The sequence below is a fragment of the Ambystoma mexicanum genome, chromosome 9 (genome assembly GCF_040938575.1).
Source record: "Ambystoma mexicanum isolate Mex_15411 chromosome 9, UKY_AmexF1_1, whole genome shotgun sequence".
Taxonomy (NCBI): Eukaryota; Metazoa; Chordata; class Amphibia; order Caudata; family Ambystomatidae; genus Ambystoma; species Ambystoma mexicanum.
This window is the reverse complement of record NC_090931.1, coordinates 1,062,084,709-1,062,101,527: the sequence shown is the minus strand read 5'-3', so window position 1 is coordinate 1,062,101,527 and position 16,819 is coordinate 1,062,084,709. Positions and strand designations below refer to the sequence as shown.

Sequence of the window (16,819 nt, the reverse complement as noted above, 5' to 3'; positions counted from 1 at the left end):
TAACAGTCTGGCCACTTGGGATGCTGAACGTATTTTGGGGGCAACCAAGCCCATTTCTCAATTTCAAGCTGTCACGCCTCCTCCCTGCCACACCATTGCCAGACAGCCTTCCAAACTCACATCCGCCACCCCTAACCCTGCACGCTTCATCCGGCGTGTTCCCCATGACTCTCACCGCACTCAGCAACTGAATTACCAGGGACGGCTACGACCGTTCCTGCATTGGAATCTGCCATGGTGCTTCTCTCCGGGACGGCGCCCGTTCACGGGCGCCCGGAGACTACGATCCAGCGCACGGAGTGCTGCCGATCAGGTGACCAAACGCCGGCAACAGGCGGCCAATCACCGGCAGACTCCCCGTGCAGCGTCGAGGGTCACGTGACGCGGCTCCGGGTTTCCCTCGTGACTGCATCACGTGCTCAATTCAACGCAGTCAAAAGGACAGGGGAAACGCGGAACAAACGCTTCACAGCTGCTTTTCGGAGTGCTGCATGGCGTTTTTGGATCTCGCTAAGGATTCTGATTTCTTTCACCACGGAACGTTGTACGGATTGCTTTTGGTTTCTTCCTACAGCTCAGTCGAACTTTGATCTCTAAGGATTCTGATTTCTTCGACCACGGAACGTTGTATGGATTGCTTTTGGTTTCTTCCTCCAGCTCAGACGAACTTTGATCTCCAGGCATCACGACCTTTGGCTTTGCACAAACTTTTTGAACTTTGGATATTGGACCTTGGCAATTGTTTTCTTGGCTTTCGACCCTGGACTGTTAACGGATTGTTTACAGATCATCCACTGGCTACCTGACCTACAGGTGTTCTCCATCAAGAGTGCCCACAAGGACCCTTCTGTTTTCCCCTACCCCTTTGAGGCATCCTGACCAGCACATTTGGGTAAGCCCTTTAGCTTCTTCCATTATATTGTATTGTGATCATTGTGACTGTCTGCCCTAATCATTCTTTGCCTTACAGTGGTCAGGGAGTCCTTCCGTGTTCCTGGTTCCAGCTTGACGGCACTCCACACCTGTGGCCTCAAGAATTGCACCGGTAGTGATATTATTCTTACCAGTGTGGTACTTGGGGACGGAGGTATCTTCATCTACACGACCATCAAGATCACAACAGACTGTGAAGCCTTTTGGTCGTCCAGATGGATACTTCTGCCGGGGACCCAGTGACCGCTTTAATGCAAGCAGTCGCAGCCCTTAGGACTGATATGGCCACAGCTACCACTGCGATTCACCATAGATTGGACGCCTTACACAGCGTCCAACATCCTTTGCCCGCTGATGCCGAATTTGGGGACGCTGCCCCCCAGAACCCTGTTCCTCCCGCAGCTCCTCCGGCTCCCCCTCTGCCCCCTCCTGTGGTACTCCCTAGCCCCATTGCCCTGGCAGCCCCCGAAAGGTTCCATGGAGACCCTAGGAAATATCGCACTTTCTTAAATCAGTGCAAGCTCCATTTCTTGTGCCGGCCCTTGGCATTTCCTGATTCCGTCACTAAGGCAGCTTTTCTACTCTCGCATCTGTCAGGAGTGGCAGCCACATGGGCAAACCCTTTGTTAGAGAGCGACCATCCTGCCCTATACAATTTCGACCTCTTGGTTAATGAAATGGCAAAAGTCTTTGACACCAGATATAGGGCAAAATCCCAGGACTTGGAGCTTTTGGACCTCACTCAGGGCAGACAAACGCTTATAGCGTATATAACCCGCTTTAACCAGCTGTCTGTGGAGATGTCTTGGCCTGAAAACAAAAAGGCGGTTGTATTCTATAGGGGTCTGAGTAGCGCCATGAAGGATGTCCTCTCAGTCGTGCCATCCCTTCCTGCTACCTATTCAGTCCTAGTTGATCTGGACCTACGGGTGGATGCCCGAAGGACTGAACGAAGGGCAGAAGCAGGTCTTTCCGGTCATCACCCTTCCCCCTCAACCGACCAAACCCCAGAACCCATGCAAGTAGGCGGGATCCGCAGCCCCATTACCCGTACTGAACGGGAACGTAGACGTGCTGACAATGCTTGCTTCTACTGTGGCATCAGCGGCCACTACGTAAAAGAATGTCCTCGCCGACCCAAGAACAAAAATACGGGTTTTCAGAAGGCTCGCCCTTGAGATCGGGGGTACGGGCGAGCATTCCACTCACCCCCTCTGATATTGCTTTTGGTCCCATTAAACCAGTGGTGGTCCAGGCTATGCTGATCCCAGCCCGGGAACGCATGCATTCGGTTCACATTGTTATCGATTCAGGTGCCACTGGCTGTTTTATTGACATCACACTGGCTCAGCAACTCAACCTACCATTGATCACCAAAGAGCGTCCTGAACCAGTACAGGCCGTAGACGGTACTTCCCTCACTTCCGGCCCCATCAAGCAACAGACTGCTCCTTTGGAAGTCGTAATCCAAGGTACACACAGAGAAACATTAACCTTTGATCTGATCACTACCCCTCAGTTCGGGATCACCCTCGGGATACTGTGGCAGAAACAACACAACCCTCTGATCAACTGGAGTACCGGACAAGTGTTCTTCGAATCCGAGGTCTGTCAGCATTTTTGCCTGGTGGAGTCGGAATCTTTGTCCAGTCCCGCAAGCATTCTAGGAGCCTTGGCTTCTCTAACCTTGGAAGACGGTGGCCCCACAACCACTGCCACTTTATCACATACGGTTGGGGCTGTCACAGCCGGGATACCCTCAGTATGCCAGGACTTCCACATGGTGTTTGATAAAGCCTCAGCAGAGGGCCTACCGCCCCACAGGCCTTATGACTGCCCCATCGACTTAATACCGGGAGCTCCGGTACCGAGGGGCCGCATATATTCACTGTCCCAATCAGCAGAACAGGCCCTGAACGATTACATCCAACAGGCCTTACGGTTAGGTCACATCCGCCCCTTCTCTTCCCCAGCAGCAAGCCCCATTTTCTTTGTTCCGAAGAAAGAGGATGACCTACGCCCTTGCGTCGATTATCGGCGGCTAAATTCCATCACCATTAAGAACAGATACCCCATCCCGCTCATTTCTACGTTACTGGACAGATTGTCTCACGCATCTGTCTACACAAAACTAGACTTACGTGGGGCTTACAATCTGATCCGTATGCGAGAAGGGACGAGTGGAAGACAGCGTTCTGCTCCCGACAAGGACTATATGAATATACGGTGATTTCGTTTGGGCTTTGCAACACCCCAGGCACCTTCCAACATTTCATAAACGATTTGTTCAGTGATATTCTAGATGTATATGTGGTGGTCTATCTAGACGATATCCTGATCTTCTCCCCCACTCTGGAAGAGCATGTCATTCACGTCAGAGAAGTCCTGTCCCGCCTCAAAAAGAACGCACTCTTTGCTAAACCAGAAAAATGCCTGTTTCACGCCACCGAAGTTGAGTTCCTAGGATTCCATATAACACCCGTGGGTCTCTCCATGAACCAATCTAAGGTCCACGCTATCACGGACTGGCCCGTCCCTTTTACACTCAAACAGCTGCAGTCTTTCCTTGGTTTCGTGAATTTCTACCAGCGTTTTATCGCTGGTTTCTCCTCCATTGTTGCCCCGTTGACTGCACTAACCAGCCCTCTGGTCCATTATCACTGGACACTGGAACATCAAATGGCGTTTGATACCTTGAAGGCGAGGTTCACCACTGCTCCTGTTCTTCAGCATCCCGATCCTGAACGCACTTTTGTTTTGGAAGCAGACGCTTCATCGTTTGCATTAGGTGCAGTTCTCTCTCAAACCTGCCCTATCACGGGTCGACTGCACCCTGTGGCCTTCCATTCACGGAAGTTCACTTCATCCGAAGTGCACTATACCGTGACGGAGAAGGAACTATTGGCCATTAAGGACGCTATGCAGACATGGCGGCATCATCTTCTAGGGGCTAAGCACCAAACCACCATTTATTCAGACCATTTGTAGTTTGACCATAAGAATCTACAGGATCTGGCTTCCCTGAAATGCATGAATAGCCGCCAAGTACACTGGCATCTGTTTTTTGCTGCATACGATTTTGTAATCAAGCATCGACCAGGGGTGGTTCATGGTAAAGCAGATGCTCTGTCCCGCTCCCCAGGGGGGAATCCCTTCCTTTGTTCCCAGATACCTTGCTAGAAGAAGGCCATGTTATCTGTGCCTGCACACCCTCACCGTCCATGCTAACCACCATACGCCACTGGGTTGTTCACAATAGTCATGCAGTCAGTGAATGGGACCTTATAGTTCAGGACGGTTTGCCGTTTATACATGGGAAACTATTCTTGCTCACAAGTGACACGCGCACCCAGGCTCTGAACTGGTCGCATGACGCCGCGATCAATGGTCATCCGGGACAACGCTGTACTCTGGATCTATTGAAACGGTGGTGTTGGTGGCCATCGATGAGACAGGATGTAGAGAGTTACGTGAATACCTGCTCAGTTTGTGCCCAATGTAAATCCCGTAGGGGTCGCCCTCTAGGTCTACTTCGCCACTACCCATACCCCCCAAGCCATGGCACACGGTTTCGATGGACCTGATTACGGACTTACCCCGCGTACAGGGGTACGACAGCATTTGGGTGGTGGTGGACTCTTATACCAAGATGGCCCATTTCGTGCCCTGCACGGGGATTCCCACGGCACCAGCACTGGCCCGGTTGTTTTTCAAATCCATCTTCTGTCTCTTTGGCTTGCCACAGGTCATAGTGTCTGACCGGGGTACCCAGTTCACTTCTCGTTTTTGGCGGGCTTTGACCAAGTTGCTGGGCATTGATGTGCATTTCTCTTCCGCTTACCACCCAGAGAGTGATGGACGGACAGAAAGGGTGCACCAATCCCTAGAACAGTACTTGTGATGCCTTACCCTCCAATATCAGGACACATGGCTAAATCTCTTGCACATGGCGGAATTCGCCTATAACAACGCTCTACATTCTTCAACTGGCTTCTCCCCTTTCTATTCCCTTTATGGCCAGCATCCTCGTACCCTTCCTCTCCCGGATTTCACGCCTATGGCCACCCCTGCTGCCAATGCTTGTGCCCGCGATCTAGTCGCTGTTCACGCCCAAACCCTTGTCCATTTGGGGGAATCTCAAGTCTCCATGAAGAAAGCGGCTGACAAGAAACGGTTGGTTGCTCCGGGGTATCGGGTGGGGGATCGGGTGTGGTTGTCTTCCCGGCATTTACATATTCCTGGTTCCCGTAAGCTGCTCCCTCGCTTTGTCGGTCATTACCAAATCTCGAAAGTCATTAACCCAGTGGCTTTTCGCCTCTCCATTCCCGCCTCATGGCGGATCCATCCAGTGTTTCACTCTTCCTTGCTCAAACCCTGCCCTGCTCCTACCCGCATCATTACCCCACCTGCTCCTGTTTCGGTGTCGTCCCCTGACGTGTTTGAGGTCAGTGCCATCTTGGGTTCCTGTCTCTGTAGGGGTCAGTTACAGTACCTGGTGGACTGGCTGGGGTATGGTCCTGAAGATCACTCTTGGGTTTCCTCTCGGGATGTACGGGCTCTGCTTTTGGTTGCTCGTTTTCATCGGGACCATCCTTATAGCCCACAGGGTCGTGGGCCGTTGGGGGGGGACTCTGTCACGCCTCCTCCCTGCCACACCATTGCCAGACAGCCTTCCAAACTCACATCCGCCACCCCTAACCCTGCACGCTTCATCCGGCGTGTTCCCCATGACTCTCACCGCACTCAGCAACTGAATTACCAGGGACGGCTACGACCTTTCCTGCATTGGAATCTGCCATGGCGCTTCTCTCTGGGACGGCGCTCGTCCACGGGCGCCCGGAGACTACGATCCAGCGCACAGAGTGCTTCCGATCACATGACCAAACGCCGGCAATAGGCGGCCAATCGCCGGCAGACTCCCCGTGCAGCGTCGAGGGTCACGTGACACGGCACCATGTTTCCCTCGTGACTGCATCACGTGCTCAATTCAATGCAGTCAAAAGGACAGGGGAAACGCGGAACAAACGCTTCACAGCTGCTTTTCGGAGTGCTGCACGGTGTTTTTGGATCTCGCTAAGGATTCTGATTTCTTCGACCACGGAACGTTGTACGGATTGCTTTTGGTTTCTTCCTACAGCTCAGGCGAACTTTGATCTCTAAGGATTCTGATTTCTTCGACCACGGAACATTGTACGGATTGCTTTTTTTTTCTTCCTCCAGCTCAGGCGAACTTTGATCTCCAGGCATCACGACCTTTGGCTTTGCACAAACTTTTTGAACTTTGGATATTGGACCTTGGCAATTGTTTTCTTGGCTTTCGACCCTGGACTGTTAACGGATTGTTTACGGATCATCCACTAGCTACCTGACCTACAGGTGTTCTCCATCAAGAGTGCCCACAAGGACCCTTCTGTTTTCCCCTACCCCTTTGAGGAATCCTGACCAGCACATTTGGGTAAGCCCTTTAGCTTAGTCCATTATATTGTATTGTGATCATTGTGACTGTCTGCCCTAATCATTCATTGTCTTACAGTGGTCAGGGGGTCCTTCCGGTGTTCCTGGTTCCAGCTTGACAGCACTCCACACCTGTGGCCTCACGAATTGCATTGGTAGTGATATTATTCTTACCAGTGTGGTACTTGGAGACGGAGGTATCTTCATCTACACAACCATCAAGATCACAACACAAGCTCATTTACTTTCAAAGACACAATATCACAAATTAAACATTTTCTGCATGCAGATAATACGGATGGGGGATCATTTTTTGTGATTGAAGAGACTTTTGTCGCAAAGCTGTAACATCATTGCCCACGCGCAAAAAGGAGGCATTGTACATTAATGTAAAAGAAGCAATGTAAGGTGATTGGTAGTGAATGTGTGATTAATTATGCAGGTACTCTTCAATAAGTGCACTGCACGTGATGCCCTTTGATGATAATACACATTGTTTAGGGATATATAAGTGCCAAGACAGATTTAATGACATTTTATTTTGGGGATGAAATAGTTCCTGTATCATAATGCATGTACTATCAGGCTTCCTCCGCGGATTAGACCTAGGCCCCAGATCAGGGGCAAATGAACATGCCATAGGAATGTCTGCTGTCGGTGGAATGTCCTCACTCTCTTTAATCGAGATCAATGTGTAATTACACAGCATTCCTTCCTGGCACTCCACCACATTTTGGGAGCTGTTTTCCACCGAAATTGCCTCTTTGGCCAAGCGGAGCCAGTACTGTAGGATAGTGTTCTTAGGTTTCTCTATATTCTCCTTTTTGTCTTGTTCGTCTTTAGTCTTGTTTTTTTTTTCTTGGTATTACTTGGACTGTTATCAGTCTCTGTTACCTCCTTATTCATATTATTATCATCACTGCATTCTACCAACGCAGAGAAACTTATTTGGCATTTTGTCTCCTTCAATTAACAAGAGCTCAGCGTGTCGTTCATGATTTTTTCTTCTGCACCATATACCCCTTTTTGCTTTGGGTAGGTTTTGCTTTCCTTTGCTCCCTTTGATCTGGGAGGGATACTCAAAATCCAGGGGGAAAGGGTCTTTGATTGGTTGAATTCTCAAGGCACAAGAATCGATCAGGACGGGCTCCTTAATCATTGTTGAACTAACTCCACATAATTAATCTCCTCCCTTCTCAGTTTTGGTACATGGCCAGGGTGTGCCTCCACTCCCTTAAGAGCACTAACCATCAAATCATCTTCGTTTTGAGTGAATTACCCAACAGATATCACTGAACATTCCATAAATTGCTGTGCCGCTTGAATCTGATTGGCCACTTCTCTTGGAGACATCTTACTGCGTAATTCATGCAAAGACCAGGGAATTCACCGATGAGTGATGTCAATTGTTATTTACAGAGAAGCTTCTCGAAGGGGTGGCCACAGTAAAACTGGATTCAGCACCATCGTCTGTTTCAGACCCATTCATGCTAGGTGTGATGCTCAGTCTAGATTCATTTCTATGCAGATGGTGTAGTGTACTTCTGCCCCTGTACTCACATTGGACATTCTCTTTTGGGTTACATCCCTCTGAAGTTCTAGGAGGGAGTAGTTGCCGATGATAGGGGGAGAAGGGGTGCAGTAGAAGTCAGTGTTTCTACTGAACAGACATCTGTTTGTGCACTGGCACCATTCACTGATTCTTTAGTTGGCTTGAGTGCAATATTGCCACCTTCTTGCAGAGTGGAGGAGGTAACATTAGATGCAGCATTTATATCAACAGAATAACGTTTCTTCTGGGAGCCCATACGCTGTATAAGAAAGGCTGTAATTTCATCACTGCTGCCATCTTCTCTTTATTATTGCATTTGGGTAGTTTGGCAGGTCCAATCTGACTTTCTATCCTTGCCCACTTTAGCTCTCAAATTGCAAGCGGGTATGTCTAGTGTTTATACAAAAGGCAGGCTAAATTCACGTAGAAAGAAGTGAGGTAGTGTGTTCAAACTGCACTATAGCTGTTCTCAATAAAAGCCTTCCACGTGAGATCATGCTAGGCAGCATCCTGCATACAGGAGTAAGCAGTAAACCCAATTGGTAGCAGTCTGCACCACCCAGATTTACCTGGTAGCTGTGGCTGAGCAGTCAGACTTCTCTCAAGAAGAGTAAGGCAGTATGCAGAGTATACACAATAGGGCTAAAAACACAGTAGAGCAAACAAACACTGACCAGAGCTTTGTATCAAAAGTATAGAGTTATTTATTTAAAACACACTTTAGGCAATACACTAGCACTCTAAATCAAAAGCAAGTTAAAACCCAGTCAGATAAAGTATACACACCTCCCTTAAAGGCATCGTCTAGTAAAAAATGTTATTGTCCCTACGGGTCGGCCATGTTTTTTTAAGCCTAAGTGGCTCGATTTTAGAAAACTTTCCTTTGGACCTTACCCGAGTTTTCGTCCATTAAACGCACGTGAAAACAAGCACCAGGGAGCCGCCATTTTCTGATAATCCTATCTTTTCCCCGAACGTCCTGGCTGACCTGCTTTTGCGGCACTAAATAAATTCCCCCGCCCCTTAGCCTGACATTATCAAAACATTCATATTCCCCGCCTCTTCCCATGACGTTACTGTGCTGCGTAGGCAAACGCGCCCAGTCGTCTTCTGCGCGACTCCACACAGAACCCGGAAACCAACACAGATCAACTCACAACACAGCGCGCCACAATTTGGAATATGAAACTGTACTTTAAAATGAAACAGCAACATGGTACATTTGGTAAAGTACATTTATTTGACATTAAATGTTTAGAGAATATTCAGCAATTGCCATATGAACTCCGGAAGCCATTTATTTTCTTTTATCTGTATCCGCAATAACTGTTCCATCTTGAGTTACGCGCTGTTCCTTTATGGTACACAGGGTGTTCATTTTCGTAAAAAGAATCACTTTGGAAGCACGGTGAACCGCAAGGCTGTTCCATCAACTAGGCACTAGTCCAGCCTAAAGGTTAATATGCTGCTTCTAGCCACTAGTACAGCGTAAGGGCATGTGGGCCCTTGGCGATCGTCCCATAATATGGTGATCGTGCTCCAGTTGTTGACACGAAGCTGCAGGTGTCTGCTGAAAAATCCATCCACCGGTGTCTCAAACAGATGGCAGTGGCAGAAAGGGATCAAATACCTGTTATGAAAACAAAAAAATGATAATTAGTCTCGCTAGCCGAACTTCATTAATATTACTCATTTTATTTATTACGGCCGATCAGAACTATTTGCTTGCAAGGATAGTTCAATGGAGTATGTTCGTCTCTAAAATCAATGCGAAAAGTAACGAGATAAATCGAGGCCAACACACAATGATAAACGACAGTCTACATGCATGAGGAATGATATGATATATGATATGGCATTTGTAACGCGCCTATGCTCAAGTGTTTCTAGGCGTGACGAGGCAGGTGGGGAACAAGGGCAGACAGACAATGATCCTACTAGGCCAGGTGTCTTTCTGATCGCGCATGGGGAAGGGCTGTACATGGTTAGTTGAATACAAATTAAATAACAGGGCCAGCTTGTGGCAAGTGCAAGGTAAATGCCGGGAGAAGGGGCTGAAGGATACAGAGACAGTCCCGTAGTGCAGGGAAAAGTGGCTGGGCCAAGGACCGAGATCGGTGAGACCAGTGGACCTACATGCCCATGTGCCCACTACGAACAGTTTTACTTGCTTTTCCTAGCTCTTCATTCATTCATTTATTCATGCATCCATTCATTAAATCTTCATTCCGGTATAAAAGTGTGTAAAGATTTACTTACATTATATTTGAAATTTCCATTGTGTCTCTTCGTAATGCAGTCTGTAAAACGGACCGTGCTCTTGACAATGATTTTTCGTATACTGACCTAAAACTGAAACTCGGTCTAGTTTCTGAATTTTCTGCCTTATCGTCTCTTACGTTATTGCGCACTCCCTTCAAATGTAGTTCTTTCGGCATGGTCCCTGTCTCAAGGTCAAAAAACAATAGACCCTTATACTTCCAGTGCGACTTGTGGGCCTCATCTGGGCGCTGTCCTTCGCATTCTTTATTTGCAACATCACGTAGTATAGGCATCTGTGAGAACTTGAAGTTTAGAATCCGTCTATGTAGTGCGCCTCAATGTGCAAATGCGAACTGGCTTCTCTCCCAAATGCCACGGCCCGCTTGGATGGCGCGTTCTGAGTGCCCCAATTTTGTCCCCGTTGTCTGCGAGCTTTGCAGCCCAAATTGAGACATTACATTTTTGGCGGAAGGTCAGGGAAAGTATAAAGTACCACAGGAGTTGAGTTAAAAGTGAGATTTATTGTTTGTTTGTTTTATTATTTGCAATACGCAAGCCTCCCCTCCGTTAACAGTGCGCAGCATTTACATTTACATGAGATGAGACATGAGAAAAATATATACATACACATATGTGAGGTGAATAGAGAGAATTCAAAGATGACACCCAGCTTGTTCGCCACCCATGATGCTGAAGGTAGGGGTTAGGTTTACAGGTACACTCTACAATAACATTTATTTACAAAAAGACAATCGTATTGCAATTATTTAAACCGGGATTTGTACTTCACAATCAGCTGTGCTTCGGGTGGGCATGGCACAGTCGCAATGTTCGATGGCAATGGATCACTGCTCTGCACAGAAACGTCCAAAATTCCATATCTGTGCTTCTCTAACACAGCAACAATAAGGCCTTTCACAAAGTCGAACTGCATTTCATCATAGACTGGTTTGATCACCCATTGCTTACTTCGTTTTGAAAACACCTTAGTGTAGCGAGGCATCCTTACTTTACCCCTAGTCCTAGATTGTTCACGTCCGACATTGCTGTTATGGGCCAAGACCGCTAGTAGAGTGCAATGTTTTTTTCCCCCGAAAGCTAAAATGCAAGCGCTTTGGCCTGTACTTTAGGCACATATTGTGGGACACCTCCAAATCTCCTGTGTGACAGAATTCTGTCAGTCCTCTCAAATCTCTTGATAGAGTTTTGTCGAAAACAATCTTCTCAATGGCTTTGTGTGTCGGTGAAGATGGAATCAACCACTTCTTCTTCCGTGCCTCTCTGGGGACAAAGGGCCATGTTCACATTGGTGGAAATGTTCATTTGCTGTCCAGCGGTGAACGTTGGTACAGTGGTGCATCAGTGACCGCCATTTTTCAAGTAGTATTTCCACTGACCCCTCACAAGTTTTTGAGCTCCACCAAAGATGGTTGGTGATAGAATGTGACCACTGCAAAATACTTTCAAAACCTTTTTTTTCCCTGCAGCCGAGATTTTCTTATTGATTGAATTAGCAAGATGCCATACGTCAAATTGATGTTTAATATGTGGGAACTGCTCTCTCATTGTCTTGGCAATTGAAACATGTCTATCCGTGGCTATGAGGTCGATGTGCATTCCCCTCGATTGTAGATATTCCACTGATTTTATAAAACCTAGTTTCTCCATGGCCACTGAGGATGTACATTGTGTTACCTGCACGACCACCGAACTCACAATTGTCTTCCTATCCATGTCCTGAAAGTGGTAGGTGCAGTACTTGGCAGAAAATCCAGGGCTGTCGCACTGTCCATCGCCGGCTAGCCTGAATCGTTTGCCTTCGAATGTACTTGCTAGAGACAATTGTTCAATTTTCCAAGCATCACTAATGGCCGGAAACAGATAATCACGTTGGTATGTGTAGTACAGCGCTTTAGAAATGAAATGGAGTCCCACAAACTGAAAGAAAGCCTCTAACTTTCTAAAACTGGAGCCACTAAAAAGTGATGCAGCTGCACACAGTAGATTGCCTGCTGGCAGTTTCCCCAGCATCGGTTGTGCAGACCATGAGAACCTATGATTTGATCTACAGGCGGCATTTATTTTGACGTTACTGCCTTTTATTTGACGAGTCACATTAATCAATGGCTTCCCACATACTTTCCCTCTAATGAAATGCACACATTTCAGCATACTTATAATTTCCATCAAACAACTGTCGAATACAATGTATTTGCTCTCTTTCATTAGACTGTCATCCTGCGTCAACGTTGTTTCGGCCTTTGACATTGTGGAGATTTCAACACATTGGTAAGTAATATCGCTGATATCAAGTTCTGATGCGTCTATGGATGCTGCGGCTGGTTCATTCTCTGTCAATTCAACATCTATTAATTCAACATTGATGGGAGAACACAACAATGTCGACAGGTTTTTTGGTGGCAAATTTTTGGCGGGTGTAGATTGTGTAAATTGATCTGCAACTACTTCAGAGCTATCTTCAATACATTCAATAACATCTTTTTGTGGTGGTGCGGTCGCACTGTAGCTATGGTCCAATGCAACTTTGCTGTAGTCTCCAAACACAGTTAATTCATGTTCTGGCCATTGGACATGAGCATCTCGAGCCTGAACACGCCTCGCCTCAATTAATAGTTCCTCCATAGTGTACACGGTCTGGCAAGCCACATCTCTCATTCGCTTCACTGTCTGTGTGTGTATAGTTCTGACACCCACGGGTAACTGGAGGAGAGATTGGAAAAGGGATGTTCAGTTTAAACACAAGATGGAGTGTAGTAGAATTGACTGGAAAAAAACATAAAATAGTCCCCAGCACAAACATTTTTTTAAAGTTATGAACTGTTTGTAACTAACCTTTTTTTTGTTTTTTTTCTTTGCAGCTTTTTTGACTCGACCTTCAACATCTGCACGCTGTAGCTCCGATTCGTTTCCGCATGTCCTCCCTTCCTCTTGCGCTGCAACGACTATATTTTCTGTATCCGCATAGACAGCACGGAATGAGGCTCCATCGTCTCCCTGAAACATAGTACTTTCATTACTATGTATCAAAATATTGTTAGCATAAAACACACGTGAGGACGAACACACAGGTACATCTCAATAGCCAAACACGATTTAAACATTGTGTGCAACAATCAAACGACAAGTATTCGACCAGTGATGATCTATTTCGATGGAACTGTCAGTATCGATACCTCTGGCTCTGCATGGACTGCCATGAATGGTTGTATTGGAGAGGAGGCATCCGCATCTCCCTGAAACACAGTACTTGCATTAGTATGCTTTTCAATATTGGAAACATAACACACACTTGGGGTCGACGGCACAGGTACATATAAAGAGATAAAGAGATAACCACAAATGATGCATTGTCCAAAAGAATCAAGGAAAATCCAAATATGATCACATTTTATCGACTTATTTCAACGATTCCTTTACATCTGCATCATCTAAATGAGATGTTGTGATTGTGGTGGAAGCTCCGTCGTCTCCCTGAAACACAGTACTTGGATTAGTATGGTTTTCAATATTGGAAACATAACACACACTTGGGGTCGAACACACAGGTACATATAAAGAGATAACCGCAAATGAAGCATTGTCCAAAAAAATCAAGGAAAATCTAAATATGATCACATTTCATTGACTTATTTCTCCGATTTATTTACATCTGCATCATCTAAATTGGATGTTGTGATTGTAGTGGAAGCTTCGTCGTCTCCCTGAAACACAGCACTTGATTTAAGAGGGAAGAAAGTATAGCAAATGGAATCACGTTATATGATCACGCATGATGGAGCTGTCATTATCCATACCTCGTGCTGCTGAAGAATATCTATGGATGTTGCAAATGTAGTGCACACTTCCGAAAGCTGTTGCGCCGATTCCTATACGCATGGTCCCGCTTCCACTTCCCCTGGAATTACTTGAATGTCAGGCTCTGCATCAAGTGCAGGGGTTGACGCTCCATCAACTGCCTAAAACATAGTACTTGCATTAGTGAGGATTACAATAGTGAAAACATAACACACACCTGGGGTCGACAGCACAGGTACATATCAACGGCTAACCACGAATGAAATATTGTGTAGAACAATCAAACGATAAGAATTCCAGTTCTGATGATGACGCTCGATGGAACTGTCAGTATCCATACCTCCTGCTGTTGAAGAACATCTAGAAATGTTGTAGATGTGGCGGACGCTTCAGCATCTCCCTGAAAGACAGTACTTGCATTAGTATGGATAACACTAATTAGAACTGAAAACAAACACCAGTGAACGATAACTAAGGTGTATATCAATTGGAAAGCAGTAACCAAACATTCGGTAAAGTAATTACACGATAGAATAAAACTATTACTTGACATGCATAAAACAAGTATGTAGCGGATTAGCCTAGTAAGATTACCTGATAAGCGCTAGAAGTGGTTGATAACTGCGACCACGTCAAGGATGTAGAATGTTCTTGCTTCAGATTGAAGGGATAGTCGTAAAGGTCAATTAATGATTGATAATGAAATACCAATATTAAAAATAGCCATGTAAGCCGACGGAATACTTGAAAAATGCTCAATACAGCACAGTTCCCTGTCCCCATATATATATACATTGCGTTTGTGGGTTATGAAATCGAAAAAAAGAATATATTGATAAATGTCATTATTCAAAAAACTATACACTCATATCAATATCGAAATTATTACAAGGGATAGAACACCTACAATATCAATTAATCCATTCGGCTACCTACACACTACCGCAAGGCCTAAAGCTAAATCCGGACACTTGACTCACCGGTGGCGCAATGTGGCGAATAGAGTGGGAATAGCGTTTTCGCACAATTTCCGTGTCGTTCGCCGTTTATTCTTCTTTGTTACCCAAGAAGTTGTGTACATGTCCAAGGAAAAGTGCCGGCTGCAGATGTTGTATCGATCACCCCTCTTGTCCTGTAAAACTTGCTGGACTCTACTTTCCAGCTCATCCAGTGGATATCCGCAATGTCTGACCCATTCTCTTATTCGATCAACAGTTTTCGGGAATACATGCATTGTAGTGCCTTCAGATTTAGCATGGGTCTTCGAAGGGCAACCGCTAATCGAACAGGCAGGCATTGTTGATAAATCTGAAAAGTAAATATCGACATTATTATTCAATCTTCAAGAATAAAGATTTGATACAAAAGTAAATGAATCATACAATGATCAATGCAAGGTTTGTTTTGGCCGCAGGAACTATACCAGTTCATTATGTGCGGCTTAGTATTTGCATAAGTTGCAGAAATGTATAATTGATGTGATTGAAATCTGAACATGTGACTCGTCCCTTGGATGTTCTGTCTTGCACGAGAAGGAAACATGCTTACATTATAGACTGGACCCCCGAAGGATGCAATTCAATGACAATAGACAAAGATGAAAATAAATAGATCTATTGATAGCATAGCAATGGAAATTCAAGTCAATAGCAATGAGACCAATGAACATAGCACTATTGGGTACTCTACTCGCAAATAGATAGAAATTTAAAAATCTGCGAAATATGACCAGGATACTTGGCCTTACCTTGACCAACAAACAGTTGGATTCAGCAAGCAGAGCAGTATGTTGCGGGAGAATAGGTGGATGGCCACAGGTAGCGCACTGATGGGTATGCTCGAAGCGGTCACAGAAGTTCACGGATAGCACGACGACGAGAAGATTAGCATAGATCTCAGTGGTTCCCAGGTAGCACGTTCAGGAGTTGACTTGCAAAGCACAAAGATGTTCTCATGAGACATATCGACTGGTTTTTAAAGTATTAGAAACTGGGGTGTGTTTGTGAATGAATGACGTATGTATGTCGTGGTATTAGGGGGGCGGCCTGCTTGAAGGGGAGGCCTGGCTGGAGACACGGGGTCTGAGGAGGCGTTGTGACCGATGGCCCCTTGCCGTGGGACACCTTTTGAAGTGTACATGTAGTTTGGCACCTTGGCCTTTCGCGCCCCTGACTGCCCCCCATGCCAGCGCGCATCCACCGGCGCGAACCGCCTTTGATACAGGGGGTGGGATGGATGGCCCTGGGGCATGCAGATAAGGCACAGGAAGACTGCTGAATGGAGACACACTTATGTGGATTGCAGGGGGGCGGCCTGCCTCAGGGGAGGCCTGGCTGGAGACACAGCGTCTGAGGAGACCATGTGAACAATGGCCCCTTGACGTGGGACACCTTTTGAAGTGTACATGTAGTTTGGCACCTTGGCCGTTTGCGCCCGTCACAGCCCCCCATGCCAGCGGGCATCCACCGGCGCAAACCGCCTTTGATACAGGGGGGTGGGATGGATGGCCCTGGGGCGTGCAGATAAGGCACAGGAAGACTGCTGAATGGAGACACACTTATGTAGATTGTAGGGGGGCGGCCTGCCTCAGGGGAGGCCTGGCTGGAGACACGGGGTCTGAGGAGACCATGTGAACAATGGCCCCTTGGCGTGGGACACCTTTTGAAGTGTACATGTAGTTTGGCACCTTGGCCGTTTGCGCCCGTCACAGCCCCCCATGCCAGCAGGCATCCACCGGCGCGAACCGCCTTTGATACAGGGGGGTGGGATGGATGGCCCTGGGGCGGGCAGATAAGGCACAGG

The 16,819-nt window shown here is 46.7% G+C and overlaps 1 protein-coding gene across 2 annotated transcripts in view; it reads right to left on the bottom strand.

The window, feature by feature from the left end:
- The window catches only part of PLA2R1 (phospholipase A2 receptor 1), a 1,951,179-nt gene that overhangs the window by 814,061 nt on the left and 1,120,299 nt on the right, over window positions 1–16,819 (bottom strand). The window lies entirely within an intron of this gene.